The sequence below is a fragment of the Emys orbicularis genome, chromosome 9, assembly GCF_028017835.1.
Source record: "Emys orbicularis isolate rEmyOrb1 chromosome 9, rEmyOrb1.hap1, whole genome shotgun sequence".
In the NCBI taxonomy this organism is placed as follows: domain Eukaryota; kingdom Metazoa; phylum Chordata; order Testudines; family Emydidae; genus Emys; species Emys orbicularis.
In genome coordinates, this window is record NC_088691.1 from 80,375,630 (window position 1) to 80,394,184 (window position 18,555).

The 18,555-nt window shown below is 40.2% G+C and overlaps 1 protein-coding gene across 7 annotated transcripts in view; it reads left to right on the forward strand.

The window, feature by feature from the left end:
- The window catches only part of MBNL1 (muscleblind like splicing regulator 1), a 194,375-nt gene that overhangs the window by 108,152 nt on the left and 67,668 nt on the right, over positions 1-18,555 (forward strand). The window contains exon 1 of one of the 7 annotated variants that reach the window (XM_065410402.1): positions 3,402-3,480. The exons of the other annotated variants lie outside the window; for them this stretch is intronic. The gene's annotated coding sequence lies outside the window, so the exon portion shown is untranslated. Of the gene's footprint in view, positions 1-3,401; positions 3,481-18,555 lie in introns of those variants that run through there. 7 annotated transcript variants of the gene reach the window in all.

Sequence of the window (18,555 nt, forward strand, 5' to 3'; positions counted from 1 at the left end):
CACATAACTGTTGGCAAAATAACCCAACCTGACAAATTGCACTTGGATTTTAAAAGTAGTAGGGAACTGGATTTTCTTACTCACTACAGACCTGGAACATTGAAATCCCACATCTCCTGCAGGACTGGATGTATTTTGTTGTTTGTTTGTTTTTTAACCAGATTTTTTTAACAGGAATTCAGTGTTATTCAATGCAAATTCCCTGCAAAATTGATGTCATTTTAAAATATCAGGACTATAAATCTGAGATGATATAAATAAGTCCAGAATTGATATTAAAATCTACTAAGGGGTTAGATAAATATTTACATTTTCAAATAGGTAAATATTATTTGAGGCATTTTTAGAATGGTTTTGAAAGGAGGCATTTAATTGGCTGGTGAAGATTCCTCCTATATGTTACCCAATATAACCACTCAAGTCGAGCCTACTTTAAACCAATCACTGAAAGTCCCATTACAGATATTGTACAGACTAGTACTGCCACCAACAAAACTCCCATAGAATTATTAATACGCGTATGTTTCTTCATAATTATACCCATGGTCTAAGGGCTCTGTTCTGTGAGCTACTTGAGAGTACAGAGGGAGTTGGAGGTATTCTTTGTTTTGCAGTATCAGGTTCTGAGCAATTATACTAGGTGATAAAGGGATCAGACCTGCAGTCCGTACAAAAGTGGCACTTCTGTTGACTACAGTAGGTGTTTTGCCTAAGAAGGACCAAATGATTTGGCTTAGTGTTTCATGAGAGGAACTGAAAATATAGCTAACATGCCTACAATCGTGCTAGTTTTAAATAGATAAAAGGGAAGAAAAATAATGGATTGTCCTGAAATATAATGTGGACCATGAATATTTTGAATAATTGACTTAACTAAAAAGATGCCAAAAGAAACTTCTAATATGTCTCCAATACGGAAGGAAACCTTTTGTATTTAAAAACCCATAAAGATCGCATTCGCAGTGGAATCCTAACTGTAATAAAGAAGATTTAATATTTTTATTTACAGCATATTAAAAACAAACAAACAAACAGAAAGATGTCATTAAGTGGTCACTTTAGTGTATTTTATGGTTAACCTGGTTATGAAAGGATGCACACAAATAATGACACAATATAAAAATCATAAGTGAATCTATTTAACTATTGTAACAGAGATAATAGCATGACAAAAATGTGAGACAAACTATTTTAGCAAATTTGCAGACTAAACAAGTCTGCTCTTAACAAATGAAATATCTGTCCATTCAGTTGTATGAAAATGGTTAATTCCATGTCTGATATCTAAATATATTGAAATATTCCTGTATTTTACAATATGGAGTAAAATTAGGTTTTCTTATCACTGGGACGCCTACACATCCTACTGTTTTATCTGATTTTATTTCATGATTACATGGGCAATGTTCAATTATCATGTTTTAGAAAATATAGTTGTAGCGCTGCCATTATTTTCTCTGCAATGTGCCTTATATCAGGAAGAAAGAAAAATTATTTTGCAAAGATTGAACTAAAAACAAATTAAGATTTTAAATGGGAGTTCGGTTCTTATGCGGTGCTAACAAAACCCATGGAGGTAGATTCCTGCAGAGCTCATATTCCAGTGGAATTTAAGAAAACTCACCTACACAATTGATCATATTTCAAAGTAATGTGACTTATAATTTATCACGACTGGTGAATAAATCACTTGTCCGTATCAGAGCTGCACAACCAAAATATATTTTGAATCAAAGACACAGATTGCTTTTCTTATATACATTGTGACACCCGTACGTGCTGGTGTCAAGCTGCGCTGCCATGGCTTCCACAATTGATGGCAGCTCCCACTATCAGAACTGGGTGGAAAACAGTTTTCTTGTCCTAAATCAGAATGAAAAATCAAAATCTCAAAAATGTTTATGTATCAAAAGTTAAAAGTCCCCCTGCAAAATTCAGTTCCAGTCAGTTGAAACCTTTCATTTTGATTTTGATTTTTTAATTTTGATTTTTTTTTACTAATATTAACTTAAATTTTTAAACAAAAAGTTGTTGTTTTGAATCGAAAAGCAGATTTTTTTAAACATTAAAACAGAACATTTCAAAACTTCTTTCAATGTTTTTTTTCAAAATGGGAAACTCATCAAAATGGACCCTTTCCCATGACAAGTTTCAGTTGTGACAAATCAGCATTTTTGACAGAAAAACATTTAATCACATCGTTCCTGACCAGGTCTACCCACAGCCCACTTTAAATGGCACGCACTGCAAAGGCTGTATTTCTGCCCTGAGCCCCATGGGATTAGCAGGCAGGAGTGTCATCTGCTGCCTTCCCCTTCCCTCTCACACAGATTCTTGGAGCCAGAGAGCACTCTCTGGCCAGGTCTACACTAACCCCCCCACTTCGGACTAAGGTACGCAAATTCAGCTACGTTAATAACGTAGCTGAATTCGAAGTACCTTAGTCCGAAGTTACCGCGGTCCAGACGCGGCAGGAAGGCTCCCCCGTCGATGCTGCGTACTCCGCTCGCCGAGCTGGAGTACCAGCGTCGAAGGCGAGCACTTCCGGGATCGATCCGGGGCACTTCCGGGATCGATCCGGGATCGATTTATCGCGTCTTAACCAGACGCGATAAATCGAACTCAGAAAACCGATTGCTTACATCCGGACCCGGATGTAAGTGAAGACGTACCCTCTATGTGGCTCAGGGGAAGGGAAATGCACAGGTGGGCAAGATCTACATGTGGAGGGGTCTCACAATTCACAGATACAAGGGTCGCAATCTGGTCTACAGCTTTGTCAATCTTATTTCAACAAATTCCCAGTGGCATACCAGACAGTATAGCTGGCCAAGAAGCTTGAAATGATGTGGGTTTCAGGCAGGGCAAATCTTGCCATCCCACCGTTAATGTCCACATTGACTGAGTAACCAATACAGGTTTTGAGAAGAAATTTTTCTTTTATCACATTTTTAGAATGCATCATCTCAATAACTTACATTAATAAAACAGTGAGATGCCATTAGGTTTCTGTGTGATGGATATAAATTTGGGTCTAATATGAGTGATATACTTTGCTAGATACAGTTGAGTTAGTTATGTTTTCTGTTAAACTTGCATAACTCTCCAGAGATCTCTAGCGCAATATGGCTGTAATGCAGAGCAGAATTTGTTCCTTGGTTTTTAAGGAAGTATCAACTGCGTAGCACTAGCAAGCATGAGCTACTCTTCCATGCTTCACAGAAACCTGCTTTTTCTCATTTCCAAAACCTGCATTTACGGAGGTGTAACCTTTGCAATTCCTGCTTCACAAACTGAATTTCAATATTAATTTATTTTGGAAATATATTCAACATTACTTTACAAATATCAATTTTTAAAGATTTTGAAACTACCAAATTGCTATGAAAATGAGAGCTCAGAAGGCAGAACAAACAAAATTCATCCCTGGAGTTAATGGAGTCATCTGACGGATGAGTTTGGCCCACTGTTTCCAGTCAGGTATGTGCTAATTTGTTCTTGTTCAAGGTAAAGGACTAGGTACACTAAAGCTGTTGTACCAGTCAGGGATCATTATCTCAAGTGCCTTGCATTTTTCATTGGAATGGAATGGCTCCTAGAGCCGAACTAACCTGATAAAAGCAGAAAGCTCCACAATTATAAATGCATCATGGAACCATATAGCCTGTTCAAAATGGGGGAACGGGTGTGGAGACACCAAAGAAATGCATGCATGATTTGTGAAATACTGAACGGATGCATCTACCTTTTACTCACTAGGCCTTAGGCATTAGCTTATGGAAAAGGACAGTTTAGCAGCAGGCTTGGACCTTGAGCCTAGTACTATCTTCTGATACATCCTGTAAAGTCAAAGGGAGTGGTGCACACATTGGAGGGCAGAATTAGGGCTTCATTGCAAGGGATGACGTTCATTTTAAGAAACATTGGGCCAAATTTATTCTTGATGAAACTCCACTGAAACCATAGAATCATAGAAATGTAGGACTGGAAGGGATCTTGAGAAGTCATCAAGTTCAGCCCTCTGTACTGAGGCTGGACCAAGTAAACCTAGACTTCTTCCTGACAGATGTTTGTCTAACCTGTTCTTAAAAACCTCCAATGATGTGGATTCCACAACCTCCCTTGGAAGCCTATTCCAGAGCTTAACTATCCTTTCAGTTAGAAAGTTTTTCCTAATATCTAACCTAAATCTTCCTTGCTGCAGATTAAGCCTATTACTTCTTGTCCCCACCTTAAGTGGACATGCAGAACACTTGATTGCATTCCTCTTTATAACAACCCTTAAGGTATTTGAAAACTGTTATCAGGTCCCTCTTCAGTCTTCTTTTCTGGAGACTAAATGTGTCCAGGTTTTTTTAGCCTTTCCTCATAGGTAGGTCAGGTTTTCTAAACCATTTATCACTTTGGTTGCTCTGCTCTGGATTCTCTCAATTTGTCGACATCTTTCCTAAAGTGTGGTGCCCAAAGTTGGACACAGTATTCCAGCTGAGGCCTCACCAGAGCTTAGTAGAATGGGACAATTACCTCTGTGTCTTACATACGACACTCCTGTTAATGCACCCCAGAATACACCTCTGCCTCGATATAACGCTGTCCTTGGGAGCCAAAAAACCTTACCGCGTTATAGGTGAAACAGCATTATATCGAACTTGCTTTGATCCACCGGAGTGTGCAGCCCCCCCCCCCCCCCCCCGAGCACTGCTTTACCGCGTTATATCAGAATTGATGTTATATCGGGTCGCGTTATATCGGGGTAGAGGTGTATTAGCGTTTTTTGCAACTGCATCACATTGTCAACTCATGTTTAATTTGTGATCCACTATAACCCCCAGATCCCACTCCATCATACAAGTCATTAATGAAAATATTGAATAGTACTGGACCCAGAACTGGCCCTTGTGGGACCCCATTAGATACGCCCTTCCAGTTTGACAGTGAACCATTGATAACTACTCTCCGAGTTTGGTCTTTCAATCAGCTGGCCACCCACCTGATAGTAATTTCATCTAGACCACATTTCCCTCGATTAATAAGGATTTCATTCTCCAAGGCTTGCACTTTTCCTGAGTAGTAAATTCATAAAATTAATTCAGAGAAAACAACGTATATAAATATTTTAAGCCCGTTTAGTGGTTGGTATAACTTGCCTGGCTTTTCTCTGAGCCATCCCCCAAAGGGAAAACGGCATTTACAAACAAAGCAAGAATCTTCCTAAAATACACAGGTGAAAAATAAATGGAAGTTATTCAAGATTTTTAATTCAGTACCATTACTGGTCAATATAGACACTAAATTACTTTTATAATGTGATGATCTCTGACCATAGCCTGTAATTATTTTTCCACTATATTATATGCTGATCCAAATTCAGAAATGCTTGCTTATGTTTTTTATATCTGTTTATACTGGTATAAATTTGGGTCATGAATGCAAAGCGACCCTCACTGGGCAGCAATAGCACAAAAAGGTCCTTTTTTTTTTAGCCTCACTAATAAAACATAAAACCCTTCAGTCAGGAAAAAATATTAAATCAATTATTGAAATTTGGTAATAACATTGCTTAGCTCACTTAATTGTATAAATGAGAATAGCTGATTGCAGCTTTTCATAGCTAAAATAATGTGTTGTGGTGGTGGTTGTTTTGTTTTATTGTGGATGGGATCAGCTGGTTGAAACCTTGGCATGAGCAAGCTGTTCATAATGACATACCTTAAATAAAACTGAACAAACCCATTCTTTCAAGCAGTGTTTCTGCACTGCAGCAGAGCACAAGAGTGAACTGAAATGGTGAGAGTCTGAGCTGGGGTAAGCTGCAAGTCAATCATGCTTAATTGGCCTAATAAATAAAAACACTACCTCAATTATAAAATTCCCACCATCACTGTCATGTTTTCATTGATTAGTTCCTTCTCATTTACCCAACAGAGAGACAGTTTTGCACCAAGAAGTGACATGTTTTGGATACCATTCACTGCCTTGCAAAGCAGAGTTACTAATTATAGTAACCTCTCTTTATTCAGTGGTACTTTAGCAGCAGAGTGAGACTAGCATGACTTTACGAAGCAGTTAGCTCCACATGTTATATCTTAACTGAGAAAAGTTAGGAAAATTCTTTTGGGCGCAACTATTTGCTATTTGTTTTAAGCTTAAATGAGACATTAAGGTCCCAGTTCAACAAAGTAGTTAAACACACACCCGGTTCCACTGACTTTAATGAGACTTTTTCTCTGTTTAAAATTAAGCACACGCTTTGTAGGATCAGGCCATTGTGCTCAGCACCTTGCAGGATTGAGTCCTTGTGGCTGTTAAACCCCCACTGACTTCATTTAGGTTGCGTTGGATATAACAGCCTGATCCTGTACTAATGAAGTCAATGGGAGATTTTCCATTGACTTCAGTGGCATCAACATCGAGTCCTAAATGAGCACAGATTTTAGCCAGGCAGGATTAATCAGTGACTGAGGGTAGGAAGATTGAGCCTCATAAAAATAACAAAATTTGCTCAGTTTAAAAGCCCTTTAAAGGCAGCTTAATGCCTGCTCCTACTGAAGTCATGCAGACTTCCATTGACATTCCTGGAAAGTAGGATTTGGCCTGATGTGTTGTGCTGTATCTGCTGAATGTCTATAATTTTTTAAAAGGAAAAATCATTCTTGTACAGGATTTCTTCAATTAGTATCTGTAAATAAGTGTGCAGGCACTAACTGTATGGTTTTGTTTGATTGTGTTTTGGGTCACTTAGGGGTTGAACTCAGCTGTGCATGGCCTTAAATAAGTGCACAAGTTGGGGGCCCCTGTGCAAATGCGGGACACAGTGGCTGGGTTTTTAGAAAGCACAAAGAGAACACAGTTTGAGCCAGTGCCAGTGCTTGATCCCCAGAATTGGTGGGGAGGTAGCAGGGGAAGAATTTCTCACTCCTTACTGCTGAGATTCAGAAAAGAATAGCTTAAAGGTGATTTCCTGCTTCTGTGGTCTTTCTAAACAAGGATGGTTTACTGAATTAGGGTCTAAAGGAACAATAGAACCCTTACTGTTTACTGAAGGAATTTACTGAATTTATATACACGTGTTAAAATCAATAAAGGCAAAAGTTATGTTAACACTTTTAAACCTTGCATTGTTAACACTGTAACTAATGTATTGGTTTTGTGCCACAGATTTGTAAACTGGTTCAAATATCTTTAAGAAATCTGTATGTTACTATTTATCTTGTTGTACCAATCAATAGGTATTATTGCATTTCTGCAATTTTAAAGAATTACAGGGCTATAAAAATCAGTTTCAGCTGTGAAATTCTCAGGGCCATCATCATAAGTCAAGAACTTTGAATTTGGTACTTTTCTTTAAGAACAGAATACATACATACTACAGCACCTTAATTAAAATTCAGAGGGGGTTTTGTCGGTTTATTGGTTTGGGGTTTTTTAGGTCAAAACTGTTTTCTTCTTTTCTGTGGTGAAATATATAACATTATATTACAGAGTTAGACTCCCTTAAAAGACATAGATTTAAACTGGTGTGAGGGTTTGAGAAAGTCAGTCTGATACGCAGGCTCGGGATTTTTTGTTTTGAGGGTTTTTTTGTGTTTTGTTATTTATTGCTTATGTTAAAAAGTTTGATTTTTAGGGAGAACTTAAAGTCAATGAAAAATAAAAACAAGGAAGAAGTTAGGCCTACAAGAACTTCATGAAGTAGAGCAGAACTGATTATAAAAATAGCCTCTGAAAAAAGATTCTTATTGATATATTGACACATATCAAATAAATCTCCCTGATAAAAAATGAGGAATCCTCGTGGCACCTTAGAGACTAACAAATTATTTGGGCATAAGCTTTTGTGGGCTAGAACCCACTTCATTAGATGTCTGAAGTAAAAAATACAGGAGCAGGTATAAATACATGAAAGGATGGGGGTGCTTTACCAAGTGTGAGGTCAGTCTAATGAGATAAATCAATTAACAGCAGGATACCAAGGGAGGAAAAATAACTTTTGAAGAGGTAAGAGATGCCCATTACAGACAGTTGACAAGAAGGTGTGAGTAACAGTAGGGAGAAATTAGTATTGGGGAAATTAAGTTTAGGTTTTGTAATGACCCAACCACTCCCAGTCTTTATTCAGGCCTTATCTGATGGTATCTAGTTTGCAAATTAATTCCAGTTCTGCAGCTTCATGTTGGAGTCTGTTTTTGAAGTTTTTTTGTTGAAGAATTGCCACTTTGAGGTCTGTTATTGAGTGACCAGAGAGACTGAAGTGTTCTCCTACTGGTTTTTTGAATGTTATGATTCCTGATGTCAGATTTGTGTCCATTTATTCTTTTGCGTAGAGACTGTCCGGTTTGGCCAATGTACATGGCAGAGGGGCATTGCTGGCATATATCACATTGGTAGATGTGCAGATGAACGAGCCCGAGATGGTGTGGCTGATGTGGTTAGGTCCTATGATCGTGTCCCTTGAATAGATATGTGGACTGAGTTGGCACCGGGGTTTGTATCAGGGTTTGGTTCCTGGGTTGGTGGTTTTGTTGTGTGGTGTGTAGTTGCTGGTGAGTATTTGCTTCAGGTTGGGGGGCTGTCTGTAAGCGAGGACTGGCCTGTCTCCCAAGGTCTGTGAGAGTGATGGATCGTCCTTCAGGATATGTTATAAATCCTTGATGATGCGCTGGAGAGGTTTCAGTTGGGAGCTGTAGGTGATGGCTAGTGGCGTTCTGTTACTTTCTTTGTTGGGCCTGTCTTGTAATAGGTGATTTCTTGGTACCCTTCTGGCTCTGTCAATCTGTTTCTTCACTTCACCAGGTGGGTATTTCAGTTTTAAGAACGCTTGGTAGAGATTCTGTAGTTGTTTGTCTCTGTCTGAGGGATCGGAGCAAATGCAGTTGTATCTTACAGCTTGGCTGTAGACAATGGATCGTGTGATGTGGTCTGGATGAAAGCTGGAGGCATGTAGGTAAGTATAGCGGTCAGTAGGTTTCCGGTATAGGGTGGTTTTTATGTGACCATCACTTATTAGCACTGTAGTGTCTAGGAAGTGGACCTCTTGTGTGGACTGGTCCAGGCTGAGGTTGATGGTAGGGTGGACATCGTTGAAAACTTGGTGGAATGTAACCCCATGGGCATATACTGTTTGTATATTAACAGGTCAAATATACATAATATATAGCTGCTATAAAGGAGTCTGATTTTTTTGCTAGTCAAAAGCAGACACTCTTGAGATTATGAGGTAAGCAATGGGATTACTGTGCATACAATTGTTGTATAGAGAAACATTTTCACTGACAATCCTTTTCCTTAACAGGCTCATTACCTGAGCCCAAATCAGAATCTTTATCCCTTCCCTAACCCCATGCTGAGCCATTATCAGGTTCCCTGCCTTTCTCCACAACTAATGTGGCTGGAGTTAAAAAGGCAAAGGCACTGTAATGTCCCAACATTCAGCACTTCAGTGTGTAACACCTGCTGCAAGTTCTTAAGTTCTTGCTATCTCAGCAACAGATTGTAGTCTTGCACCATCAACAGAGAGTGCTCTATGGAATGTGCTGCAGTCTTGTACCAATGGGACTGTCACTCAAGACGAGAGGGTAAATCAGTCCCCATACCCATTCATTTCTTTCCGTCTCTGCAAAGACAGCTACTGAAAGGGTCAATTAGTGGCCCTTGATATTCATTTTTGTTCCTTGAGGATACCTGTTGAAGTCATTTCAGCCAGGTCACCAGAAGATAATGACTTTCAGTCACTGTTGACCATGTGTCAATGCTAACAATCTGAAACAATCCGAAACTGAGCACCAGATTCAAATATTTTAAAAAGAAAAATTTTAATTGTTCCTTTCTGACTTAATCCATGCTCCCACGCAGACAAAAAAAATTGCATTCCTAATGAGACCATGATGCAGTCATTTCATTTTGAATCTTACTTTATGGTTTCAGTAGTTTCCTTTGTTCCTGCAATTGGAGCCATTCCAGTCTCCTTACTAGGTGATGTGTGCTTTGGAACAACTTTTCATTACCAGTTGAATGGGCAAGCAACAGTTTTAAGATGATTATGAGGAGGGGAACCTATTAGGTAAGCAGTTGTCTGCTAGCAATCCTGGACAGAGTGATACACCAAAGTTCGACTCATATAAACAGCCTTCTGCAGCTCAAATTTAAATGTCATCTCTGAGTTGTACTTCAAACTATCTCACAACTGTTCTCTTATGTCACCTAGGGCTCAGCCCTGTAGTCTTCACTCATTCACCAGTCCCAATCTCTTGAGTTATACCTGAGTAAAGACTGTACATTTTGACACTTTGTGTGGTTTTTACAGTTATATAAAGTGTTCACTATTTGACAGATGTGTCCCCACCAACCCCCGCTACCTCCCTCTTTCCCCTTCGCTCAATAACATACACAAAGATCTTCATGGATGTGGAAGTATTATCTTGGAGCTAAACTAAAGCATAGAACGGGCAATCAGGAGAGCTGGATTCTGTTCCCATTTCTGTGAGACACTGCCTATGTTTCCCTCAACCTCTCTGTCCCATTTATAAAAGGGGTTAATAATACCTCCCTATCAGGGGTTTTCTGAGTCTTAAGACCTGATCCAATCCCCACTGATGTCAATGGGAGTCTTTCCAATAAATTCAATGGACAATGGATCCAGCCACTGATTGTTAATGTTTGTAAAATACTTTAAAATTCTCTGAGAGAGATGAGGTATAAACATGCAAAATATGATCGTTATTAACATTTTTTCTTTTCTGACTGTGTGAGATATTGTACTCTGCAAAAATATCATCTTCCTGTTTCCCACCTGTCTCCATAAAGCATAGTGTGATCATTCATCTGAAGGGTTCAGTAAATTGTCTTGTTATGCTACATTTATTTTTAAGTGGGGACATATCTAAAGGTTAAGGAAGTAGTTAGCTTATATTTTATTATTATTATTGGCAAATGCCAAAATATGATATAATTGGGGATATAACTGAAAGTGCAAAATCAAATTAGAGTTTATATGAATAATAATGAACAAAAAATACTGCTTTCAGTTAGGAAGGTGAACAAGCTCTTGAATGCCATCTTCCAGTCATTCTCTGTAGATTTTCTATTTGTGATGAAAATGAGTAACATTAAATTCCTTACTTAGTAATGTCACTTATTTTGGTTGATGAGTTGTTAAGGAAAATTATCTGCAGGTAGGGCTTCATATTTTTGCCAATAATTAACAGAAATAATGTGCTACCTTACAGTTTAGAGACGGCAGCTGTGCCTCTGGCATCCATTTTAGGAATATGAGAAGTGTCATGCCATAGAACATGTTAAAAAGTAATTTAAGTACACAGATACTATTAGAAAATAGCTCCTCACCATTCTATGATTTTATGCAGCTACCATAAAATAAACTGTCGTGTGCTACTCAGTTTCAGCATTTAAAAAGAAAATATTCAGCAAGAGCACTCTGTGAATAGCTTTGCCATCATTCTGTGAAAACATTTGTTTAGAGGAAATTTACAATACTGTACTATTTTTGTGGGTTATTCTTTTTTAAAATTCTGAGTCTACATTAATCATCAATATTTTTCCTTAATATTTCTCCCATTATTTTATCAGTCCTTCACATTTCCCTCTTTTCCTTCACTCTTTGGCTAAGGATTTAAGAACTGATTTATGTGCTGCTGATTGTTCAAACCCTTCACTGGAATCAATGGCTCAGCATCTCATGCTTGCAGGGTGTGTCTATGGCACAACTACGGTGCTGCTTCTGTGCTACTGTAAATGCCATAGTGTAGATGCTTCCTACATCAAAAAAGAGATTTCTGTCAATCTAGGTAATCCTTCTCTGTGAGAGGTGGTAGCAAGGATGATGGAGGAACCTACACCTAGCTGCATCTACATCCGGAGCAGGTGTTAAGTTGACCTAACTACAGAGCTCAGGGTGCAAAATTTGTTCCAGCCCTGAGCAACGTAGCTAGATCATCCTAAATTTTAGGTGTAGACCAGGTCAAAGACCCTTATTGAATGGCGTATTTGCCATGAGCTCAACTGATGTCCCTGGGGCTTAAATCAGAGTTGAGTTTAATCAGCACAGAGTTGGGGAGTATCTGAGAAAATATATTTTATCTAGCTTCCTGTCATTTTTATTCTTCTGGTGTGTAACATGCCATGTAACATTCCTGCCAACTCAGAAATTCTAAAAGCCATGAATGTTGACAGGTTATAAAATGCAGCTTGTCTGTCGAGTATGTTAATGAATGTACTAAGCATGCTATTTAGTATGTTTTCCAGTAATTCAAGCAGGATCCTGCAAGGTTCTGAGCACCTCTTTTCACGTGCTGATCATTGTCAGCTCCTGAGAGTTTTTGAAGGCATTGCAGGATTAGGTTCCTAGTTATTACAAATAAGAAACTTTCTTAGCTTGCTTAGTCCAGTAAAAGTTATCACCTAGAACCTCATGGTCTTCCCCCCCCACGCCCTATTTGACTACTGGATGTGTATGATTAGTTCGGCTGTCTCCTCTTGTTACATCAGCAGAAAACAAAAAAGTTCTGAGGCATCTTCTGCTGGAAAATGTCTGTGCAGATTTCTGCATGCTGTGTCAGAGACCGATATCTCAAGGAGTCAGCAACAGCATTGCGAGCAGTATTTTCTCAGCTCTATTATATATTATCAGAGAGCAACACTATAGTCACTCAAGCCTGTCGAGGTGACGGATCCACAGTGACAGCTCCCATATTTACTTTGATCAGCTAGCCCGGGGTGTCAGCTTGAGATCAGAGGATATAGGCTGAAAATGGGCAGGATGTTATTGTCAGGGAAGTGAAATTGATCTGTCATTCACTGGACAATTTAGATACAATTTACCAAACAAGAGAAGTGTGTATAGGGTGGATCAGAATGTGGTGATGATAATTGTGAAAACAGATGAGGTCTTGAAGGGCTTTTTGAGCTGTTAACAAGACAGATAGACTGCCACATCTATCATCATCCACTCTCTTTTAGGCTAGCAAGTCCTTTGACTTCTTGTACATCACAGGAGAGTTCATTTTAGTTAATGGAGAAATACTTTTCACAGAGAGAAATTAGTTGGTTTGAAATATTTCCTATTTCTATTTTGCTAATTCATTTTGCTAAACTGAGGCAGCCTCAATTGTTTGTCTACACAGTTGGAACTGTAGCTGAGTTCCAGAATCCTGATAAATTATCTCGTTACTAAAGTGCTCCTTTCTTAATTGGTGCAAACAATACTGAATCAAAATAAATTGTCTGCAAGAATATTCAGTATTACTAATACAGCCAGTATTACTAATCTTAATAATCAGATTCAGTTGATTTATTTTTTTAGGGGTTATTACTGTCACCCATGATTCTGAGGAAGCTTTTGGAAGTACAGTATTGTATTTCAGTGATGGGACCAAAGTTTCAGTCTCAGCCCTCCACTTTTGCATGTCCAGGTGCTTGCACCCACTATATTGGGTATGCATCTGTTTTCATTACTGAAGGGTCATTGGCATGTAAAGATCAGGCAGCTGGTAACATAAAAAAGTTAAGGGACAGCTCTCTACAATGTTATGTTAACAGTATAAAATCACACATTTGCATCACAGTGTCTGATCTATTACATGCTTCCTGCTTGGAAACATGCTTTTTAAATCTGATCAAATGCTCCCAACTGGGAATGTTTCATCACATCAGATAATAGAAGTCCCTTAAAACAGTGGTTCTCAACCTTTCCAAACTACTGTACCCCTTTCAGGAGTCAAAATTATCTTGCATACACCCAAATTTCACTTCACTTAAAAACTACTTGCTTACAAAATCATAAATAAAAATACAAAAGTGTCATAGCACGCTATTACTGAAAAATTGCTGACTTTCTCATTTTGTCTGTATGAAATTTTAGTTTGTACTGACTTCGCTAGTGCTTTTTATGTAGCCTGTTGTAAATCTAGGCAAATATCTAGATGAGTTGATGTACCTCCTGGAAGACCTCTGTGTACCCCTGGTAGAGAACCGCTGCCTTAATATACAGGATGAGTGATCATGCTCTCAACAAAGAATGCTCACTTTATCAAAATCTCTTAAGTTTTTGTTGTCCTTTCAAAAACATTTGTATGAATTCATTGCTCATGAGACTAAGGCTGTCATCACTCCAGGCAAAGTGTAGGTAGGTGCTGGGAGTGCTCTAGTCATAAACTGAAAAATCCATGCCAGTCTAGTCCTTGACTTCACTTCTGATCTTGCCAAACTGTGTGCTGGTTTTGTGATTTTAACAAAAGGATGAGGTCTCCAAACCCATTTCCCCTTGAGACCCTAATGCAGAATTTGAACCTAGATCTTCTTCAGTGAAGAAGCCAGTGCAGTGAGAACACACGATACCACCATCCTTGTGCGCCAGACACATAACTGGGATAGGGTAAATGGCATTTAGGAGATGAGTGCTCAACCTTTTCTCTCTGGAGACCTGAATTCACAATCTGGATTTAGGTCACAGGTGAAAATGACTGTTTGGAACATCCAGATACCTGTTTATGGGTCTTACAAAGTAACCACGCTGTTTGACACTGGAAGTAGTGTCCACTAAAGAGAGGCCCAGGACTGGAGTAGTAGATGTGTTGCTGCAAGTGAGGTCTAAAGTGCATCAGCAGAGCTGTGTAGGGAAATTTGGACATTGCCTTCCTTCACTCTCTCTTATTCATTCCATTGCTGTAGGTCTCTTACTTTAATAACAATCTTCAAAAAGGTTCTGTGCAGAATGACATAGGCTTTACTTGTGCCGGGGCATAGCACTGATAAGCTTTGAAAATGCTAAATGAAAGGAGGGATGTGCAAGCATCCTGGATACCACAGGCTTTGCACAGATGTATTTCAAAACAAGTGAAAACCGAATCAAATTCCTCTTCAGAGATGACTGAGGTTAGTCAGTGATTTACTGTGAATCTGTCTAGAGATCCAAATATGAAATACTAATTGCAAAGGAAATAATGGTAACTGCAAGGTGATATCATGTTAAATAAACTATTTCCACTGTGGGCCCAGTTTTCAAATTTAGGCAGCTAAACCAGGTACTCTGCTTTCATACTTAACTCCAAACAAATGCTTGTTTTGTATGCCTCAGTGCTCATTTACATGCAAAAATGTGGGATTTTAGCATCCACATTTGAAAACTAAGCTCTGTGGTTCCGATTCTGATCTTGCTTACACTGATTTTGCACTAGCACAGATCTAGTCATACAGCTGATGGCAGTGGAATTTCTCCAGGTTTACGCCAGTGTACATAAGTGAAATCAGTGTAATTTAAAATAGCGGAAACTGGCAAGTGTACAGGATTCTCTGAAAAGCCTCACATGGGGCACAGCTCTGTAGCTAATCCATGGCTAGTGGTAAGGATACTGTCTTACTCCATATCTGCCCAGCACACAGCTGCTCAGACTGGATGCTGACCAAAGGAGGTGACCCCAAAATTGTAAATACAATAAATATTGATACAATTACTATTTCACACAGTATTCAGCAAGTCCTGTATAGGCATCACTGAAGAGACTCTTCTGGGATGAACACGTTTATTTTCAGTTACATTCAGATGCTAAGAGCTTACTAACATCAGTTGTTTCAAGGCGAGGGCTGTTTGTGAGGGAGGTAGAAGGGGGCTTGCAGTGTATAAAGCTAGCTCTTAACAGTACATTGGTTCAAACCCAGCTCACAGCCAGAATTCTTTATAAACATGGATTGAAGAGGCGATAGATGGTTGAGAGGCCCTACCTCCCTAAAAAAAATTCTGTTGAGCCAAAATTACTTAAGCAGTTATGGACAATATACTCTGTGAATGTTGATGAAATAAAATGTGTTGTAATGGATCATTTGAATAGTACTGTGACAGACTAGACCAGGGATCGACAACCTTTGGCACATGGCTTGCCAGGGTAAGCCCCCTGGCTGGCCAGGCCAGTTTGTTTACCTGCCGCGTCCGCAGGTTCGGCCGATCGCGACTCCCACTGGCTGCGGTTCGCCGCTCCAGGCCAATGGGGGCAGCGGGAAGCAGCGGCCAGCACGTCCCTCAGACCATGCAGCTTCCCGCAGCCCCCATTGGCCTGGAGCGGCAAACCGCAGCCAGTGGGAGCCGCGATCGGCCGAAGCTGCGGACGCGGCAGGTAAACAAACCGGCCAGGGTGCTTACACTGGCGAGCCGCGTGCCAAAGGTTGTCAATCCCTGGACTAGACCAATATGACACTATTTTTTTTCTTTCTCCTCAATTAGCTGGAGAGTAGAAGCCTGAGGTTGGGTGAAAGGTTCCTGACCCTTTTTCTCCCGCAACCCCAAAGGAAAAAGTACATCCCCAGGATGAAATAAATATTTATTATGCGATTTTGAAGGGTGGATGTATGGTAATAATTGAATGATAATACTTGTAAAAATATTGAGGAGCATCTGCTAAATAAATTTTTATTCTATGGAGAGCAAGAGCTCTTCTGAGCTCCTTGACCTAAAGATATTTTGAGAGTGGTGTTATCTTTCTTTTAATAAAAAGGATGTCACACAGGGTGGCAGGGCTTTGCTATTGACCCTCCCTGTTAGCAATTGCTAAAAGAACCTTGCATAAAGCTGCTGAGTGAATTCTGCTGACTCACTGTGGCTGTAGAGGCCTGTAACTCCATCAGGCTGTCAGGAATATGAATGCTATTCTCTGGACAGAGCAAATTTAGGGTAACCAGGTGTCCGGTTTTTGAACGGAAAACCCGGTCGAAAAGGAACCCTTCGGTCAGCACCACCAACTGGGCCGTTAAAAGTCCGGTCGTCGGTGCTGCAGCAGGCTAGTCCCTACCTGTCCTGGCTGGCACCGTGCTGCGCCCCGGAAGCAGCCAGCAGGTCCAGCTTCTAGCCAGGGTGGGGAGGGGCCACGGGGCTCTGCATGCTGCCCCTGCCACCATTTCTGCACTCCCATTGGATGGTTCCAGGCCAATGGGAGCTTGGGGGGGCGGTGCCTGTGGGTGAGAGTGGCGCGTGGAGGGGGAATGTAATGAGCAGGGGGCAGGGCCTTGGGGAAGGGGCGGGGCTAGGGTGTTCGGTTTTGTGCGACTAGAAAGTTGGCAACCCTAAGCAAATTAGGGTCTGGAGCAGAGATGTCTGAGCAGGGAAATCTTTGCAGCAGACAGCCTTGGGAGTATTACTTTGTGGTGGTGTTTTTTCAACTACCAATACAGCCAAAGCACAAGTAGATGGTAAGATTGGGCTATTTATGGACTGTGTATGCTCTGTTTTTAAAGCACAGTGGGAACTCCACCTGCTCACAGAGATCCAGAGATGGGGCTAGATTGTGCCCTGGCGTAATGTGGATGTGCAGGGCAGTTGACCCAGTCTGTACTACTGTAATTGCAGCTCCAGGCAAACCAAATGCTCCCCGCATGAGCAAATGGACAAAGCCATGGCTCAGTTTCCCCTTGCAGGCAGGCCAGTGGACCTGGCAGGGGAAATATGCTGTGCCCTTTAAAGGGCTAACGTAGATTACTCCTTGTCAGTGCAAGAGGAGAGCACCAGATGAATTGTGTGTCAGTGGGATGTCCCTGGGAAACAACGTCTCTGGGGGTTACTACTCAGGCAACTCAGCTTATGTAACACCCTTTACTCAGGGCTTTGCCTGAGGCTAGTTCATGGTTAGCATGAATTTTCTGAGTTGAGTAAAAGAGAGATTGTGCTTGAGACTTACCAGAGTAGTTCAGTTACATAGTACAACACATTAGAGTAATGGAATGAGAGGGGATTTATATAATCTTATTTACTGAACAGTAGGCTTAATGTATAACAGAATAGAAAAATATCAGTGTGAAATAATTTGACCTTAAATCCTCTTAGCTGGAGAGATGTAAACCTACAGTAGTTTTAAGCAAAGCCAGTAGGAAACCTTCCCCTGCTTCGAAGAAATCAAGTGGAGCCTTATCTGTACCAATGCAGAATTAGGAAGGCAACGGTCTTCCAAAACTCTGTTTTCTTCTGCCAAATACATGTACTATAAAAAGCAAGACTCATTGTTTATTTCTAGCTCCCCTCAATTAAAATTGATCAGTGCAGATTAAATTTCATGCTAACCTGCCTAAGCAATTAGTGCTAGGGCACAGTTTGGGTCCCTGGTATATAGGCTGACTGCAGTTAAATTGTGATTGCTCTGAATGTACAACATGCAGCGATAGCAAAAAATATTTACTTGGATACTAGGAAAAATTATGGTAATCGGATAAATTAGTTACTCAAACAGGGAAAGCATAACAGTGGATAATACCGGAAAGGAAATGAGGGCCGCAGTGCAGAGGCCCTCTGGAAATGGGAAGATGAATGGCTAGAGGCCATGTAGGTATTGGATAGGAGGTAAACCATTGCATGGACCAAAAGAGAGAGAAACTGGGAGGGGGGAAGATTCCCAGGAGGAATTCAAGGGACAAGAGGTCAGTTATTCAACATTCTAAATGAGTGTAGCGTTCATAAAAGATATGGACTGATTCCACTGGAAACTGAAGACCTCTGATGTACTTATCCACAGATCAGTTTCATACAAACAATCAGCTGTGCATATTTTCCCATAATGTCAT